Consider the following 5,308-nt stretch of genomic DNA (forward strand, 5'->3'; position numbering starts at 1 on the left):
AACTTTAAATGTAGACAGGGTATCTGCATCCCTGACACAAACTGGGAGCTGGTTCCAGAGGAGAGGAGCCTGGTGGCTGAAGGCTCTGCCTCCCATTCTACTTTTACAAACTCTGGGAACCACAAGTAATCCTGCATTTAAAGAGCGAAGCGATCAATTGGGATAATATGAAACTAGAGCTCTGAGCTCTGTAAGATATGATGGAGCTTGATTATTAAGGGCTTTGTAGGTTAAGAGCAGTATTTTGAATTCTATTCTGAATTTTACAGGAAGCCAATGCAGAGATTCTAACACTTGAGAAATATGATCTCTTTTTCTAGTTCCTGTCAGAACTCGTGCTGCGGCATTTTGGATTAGCTGGAGGCTTTTCACAGACTTATTGGGGCATCCTAGCAGTAATGAATTACAGTAGTCCAGTCTAGAAGTAACAAATGCATGGACTAGTTTTTCAGCATCCTTTTGAGATAGGATGTTTCTAATGTTCTTGATATTGCGCAGGTGAAAGAAGGCTGTCCTAGAGACTTGTTTTATCTGTGAGTCAAAGGACATGTCCTGGTCAAAGGTAACTCCAAGGTTTCTCACAGTAGAGCTGGAGGCCAAGGTAATGCCATCCAAAGTAACTATATGATCAGATAATGTTTCTCTGAGGTGTTTAGGGCCGAGTATAATGACCTCAGTTTTTTCTGAATTTAGAAGTAAAAAATTATAAGTCATCCAGGCCTTTATGTCTTTAAGACAATCCTGAAGTTTGTCTACCTGATTAGTTTCATCTGGCTTTATAGATAAATACAGCTGGGTATCATCAGCGTAGAAATGGAATGTCCCGTTCCTGTGAAGGCAGCATGGAGCTGCGCCACACGAAGCTGACAGAAGCACAGAAGAGAAGAATGGTTACGATACACTGTCTCGTCCAGTTGCAGTGGAGTAAACTGGCATGTTTTAATGGTGCAAACCACTTTTTTTTGCAAGTAGTTTAAAGTGTAACCTTGTATTGTTCTGAATCTTTTGTGTAAACTTGCCTTAAAACAAACACCACCCAAGTTCACCTCAACGCCCCCCTTTCCAAAGTATTGCTTCCAGCAATACCTTGTTTCTTTTTCCTCTTTTTTATGTGCTTGGTCTTTGCTATTTGGGGATGTTCCTTTAACAACAACAAGCAACTTTCAAATTGATTAATTGTTGTGCCAGTGCAGCTTTGTGACACTTGGGAGTTGTGTTTTTAACTTAACTAACAACTCAAAAATCAACCTTTTCTAAATTGGGGACACAATTTCCCAGTGGAACAAGCTTTCCCCAATTGACTTTAGTCTGAAATGTGTCTCCGAAAGTCACCTATAACAAACAGTTTTTTCTTCTTTCCGTTCTGTCAAATCCAACATCATGAACAGTGGTAACGCACATCACAGTACTGAAAAGAAAAAGAAGCAAAAATTAGCCTGCTGTTCACACTGAAGAAAAAAACAGATGTTGGTGGGGTATTTTTGTCTGGTGTGACAGGGGATGAAGGTACAAACTGAGTTGAAGTGGAACAATTCCAGGAGAAACGTCTGGTGTAATGGAACACTGACATAACATGGACTGGAAAATGGATACAGCTGTGGGAGAAAAAGATAAACATATTCACACATACACTGAGCTTTTTCTGCTTTTCTACTTGGCTCATGGAGTCTTTTCCTGGAATGAAAATGCAGTTCTTCTCATCTTTCAAACACAGGCTATTTGCCTGTGTGAGATTCCTGTCTGTGGGAAGGTGTGAAATGCAAAGTAGCTACTAATGGAAACTTTGATCACTTTACACATCTACACTGAGTATACAGCTTTATGACTCTGTTTGACATTATGCTTCACCTTTTAACACCTGTTGTCTTGTAAACTGAGTTTTGGGTGACACTGAGGCTATTTAGATAAACTGGTGAAGACAGGAGCTGTAATTAACTAAACTTCTTAATGTGCTTAACATGGCTTAGGCCTGTAGAATTCTCCCACAATCACATCAAAATCCCTTTGCTAACTCCAGTGGTGCATCTGTAACTCAGTAGGAGGGAGTGATGGACAGATATGGATCACACTGGCATGATTCACACCGTGATTTGGAGCAAGGCCAGTGGAGATACCAGAGACAGCTCATTCCTCCTACTTGCACCAACAGGTTCCAATACACACACACTGAAACAGAACATACTAGAATGACACAGTGGAGCGCATACCCCCACAAAGGCATTCCCCTTAAATTCAATCAAGCCACATCAAATTGCACACATAGTCACAGATATCAGTCTCCTTAATATGCAAGATTTTTTTCATCAAAATCAAGGTATTATTCTCTGCGAAATTGCTTTTCTCCTGAATCTGCCCCTTCGTCCATATCGATGTCAACATTTTAAGAATTCACTTTTGGCCCATGTCCCATCCTTCCACCAAGTTTCATTGGAATCTATTCAGTAGTTCCTGTGCAATCCTGCCATTAATAAACAAAAAAGCAAACATTAATCTTCTTCAACTCATATAAAAAAGATGCTGCTTATAACTTTCGGTGGCCCTCTCTGTTGCTGACATGCCTTTTTTTTATGTTTTCCCAGCATTTTGTGAACTGCGACATGCAACAACCAAACCAAAATGTTGTTGTCTTTCCAAAGTATTTACATGTAATGCAATAATTGGCAGTGGCACATTGTCTCAAAAGGCAAATAAGGACTGTAAGTAAGTAAGTATAATGAAATAATATAATAATATACGAATACTAACCCTCTACTACCGCCCCGGCTGCTCCGATTCTCCAGCCAATCTCATGTTCCATTGTCCTCACCCTTCAAACAAGACCCCGAGGTACTTGAACTCCTTCACTTGGGGTAAGGGCTCATTCCCTACCCGGAGTAAACTATCCACCGGTTTCCTGCTGAGAGCCATGGCCTCAAATTTAGAAGTGCTGATCCTCATCCCAGCCGCTCCACACTCGGCTGCAAACTGATCCAGTGAGTGCTGAAGGTCACAGAACAATGGTGCCATCAGGACCACATCATCTGCGAAAAGCAGTGATGAGATCCTGAGCCCACCGTGCTGCAACATCTCCCCACCATGACTATGCCTCGATATCCTGTCCATGAATATCACAAATAGGATTGGTGACAAAGCACAGCTCTGGCAGAGGCCAAACCCCACCGTAAACAAATCTGACTATCTGCCGAGAACACGGACACAGCTCTCGCTTTGAGTGTACAGAGATTGGATGGCCCTAAGAAGTGACCCCCTCACCCCATACTCCCGCAGCAACCCCCACAGTATCTTCCAGGGGACCCGGTCATACGCTTTCTCCAGATCCACAAAACACATGTAGACTGGATGGGCATACTCCCAGGCCCCCTCAAGGATCCTTGCGAGAGTAAAGAGCTGGTCCGTTCTTCCACGTCCAGGACGGAATCCACAATATTCCTCTTCAATCTGAGGTTCGACTATAGGCCAAACCCTCCTTTCCAGCAGCTTGGAGTAGCCTGTACCCGGGAGGCTGAGAAGTGTGAAACCCCTGTAATTGGCAGACACTCTTTGGTCCCCCTTTTTGAACAGGGGAACCACTACCCCGGTCTGACACTTCTTGGGCATTGTCCCAGACCCCAGATGAAGAGACGTGTCAGCCGAGATAGCCCCTCCACACCCAAAGCTTTCAGCATTTCTGGGTGGATCTCATCAACCCCCGGGGCTTTGCCACTGTGAAGTTGTTTGACTACCACAGTGACCTCAGCCAGGAAAATTGATGATGATCCTCCATCAGCCACCAGCTCTGCCTTTACTATAGAGGGCGTGTTAGTCAGAGTTCCTCAAAATGCTCCTTCCACTCCCCGATTACCTCCTCAGTTGAGGTCAACAGTGTCCCATCCTAACTGTACACAGCTTGGATAGTTCCCCGTTTCCCCTTCCTGATCCGACCACTCGCATTTAGATCAGGGAGGCCGTTCCTCCCAATCACGCTTCTCCAGGTGTCTCCATCATTGCCCACCTGGGCGTAGAAGTCTCCCAGCAGAACAACGGAGTCCCCTACTGGAGCCCCATGCATGACTCCATTCAGGGTCTCCAAGAAGGCCAAATACTCTGAGCTGCTGTTTGGTGCATATGCACAAGCAACAGTCAGCGTTTCCCCCCACCACCACCCGTAGGCGTAGGGAGGCGACCCTCTCGTCCACCGGGGTAAACTCCAACACAACGGCGCTCAGCCAGGGGTTATATTGTCATCATATGGAATCTGCTGTATGATAATTTTTTTAAGAAAAATGGCAACTACCCTTTTTAAAGAACAATAAATGTCCCAACACATGTATGATACAGTAGTGTTTCCCTCAGAATTAGATCAATCTGTGGCAGTAACTGCGCACAGGGGTGGGGGGATGGGGTTGTGTGCACGAGAGCATGCAGTTCAATCACCAGAGCCCGAGTGACTGGTAAAACTGCAGTCTCCCTGTCTGCTGAGAAACTAGGGGGATGGCTGCCTGCAAGGACGGTAAAAACTTTATTGATTGTTTTGAAGTCACACAGACATGGGCGGGATTTCTCCAAGTGCTGCCAATGGAAAAAAAGAGAGAGAGTGAGACCGCGACCAAGCAAGTGGGCAAGAGTGAAACAAAGAGCGCTCCAATGAGGCAACGGTGACAAAGTATGTACAAATGTTTTGCTTCGTTATGAAACTGTGGCCGGGCAAATTAGAATATGGAGGGCCGCCACAATGTTGGGAAACACCAGTTAAGTGTTCCGATATTAGTCTATGAACATCAGATAATTACATTAACCATGAAATATCAAAACCAGGCTTCACCTGTGTAAAATGTCAGAAGTCAGTAAGAGGTTTCATGCTGATTTGAGGAGCAGAATACATTTAAACTACAACAAAAGTAAGAGCAGGGATTACTTTTCTTGGACCAATGACAAGGCAGATCTGTTATTTAGTAAAGTCATGTAGTAAAATTAGAATTTCCTTTCATTCAAAAAGTCGTCACACGGGCAGGCAGTCAGGAAAAGGCAAACAAATCCAAAAGGGCAAGGCATAAAATCCAGAGTCAAAAAATCCCCAAGAAAAGACTGCTGCTCGGACAAAGATGAACTGGCAAAGGGATGAGAGAGCACTCAGTCAAAAACACAGGAGGATGAGATGATTGCACCAGGTGAAACACATATGGGCAGTGCAATGGGAAACCATAGATTTTAAATAAAACCTAGATACTGGATGTTGCCCAGACAAGATGGCGCGCCATTCATTTCAACAAAAGTTGCTCACCCAGCGCATGTGCCAAAAAAGTTTTCTGACTTCCGCGTTACTTCCTGG

The 5,308-nt window shown here is 44.2% G+C and overlaps 1 long non-coding RNA gene across 2 annotated transcripts; it reads right to left on the reverse strand.

Annotated features, from left to right (window-relative positions):
- Nucleotides 1-704: 704 nt before the first annotated feature.
- Nucleotides 705-5,308, reverse strand: LOC118288842. Of its 2 annotated transcripts, XR_007029883.1 has the most exons (4): nucleotides 5,261-5,308; nucleotides 1,515-1,595; nucleotides 1,333-1,408; nucleotides 705-863 (listed from the first exon to the last, which is right to left on the reverse strand). It is a non-coding gene; the product is annotated as an uncharacterized LOC118288842 (long non-coding RNA). The 2 variants fall into 2 exon arrangements; XR_004785930.2 differs by having other exon boundaries at nucleotides 705-1,408.

This window comes from Scophthalmus maximus, chromosome 17 (assembly GCF_022379125.1).
Source record: "Scophthalmus maximus strain ysfricsl-2021 chromosome 17, ASM2237912v1, whole genome shotgun sequence".
NCBI classification, from domain to species: Eukaryota; Metazoa; Chordata; class Actinopteri; order Pleuronectiformes; family Scophthalmidae; genus Scophthalmus; species Scophthalmus maximus.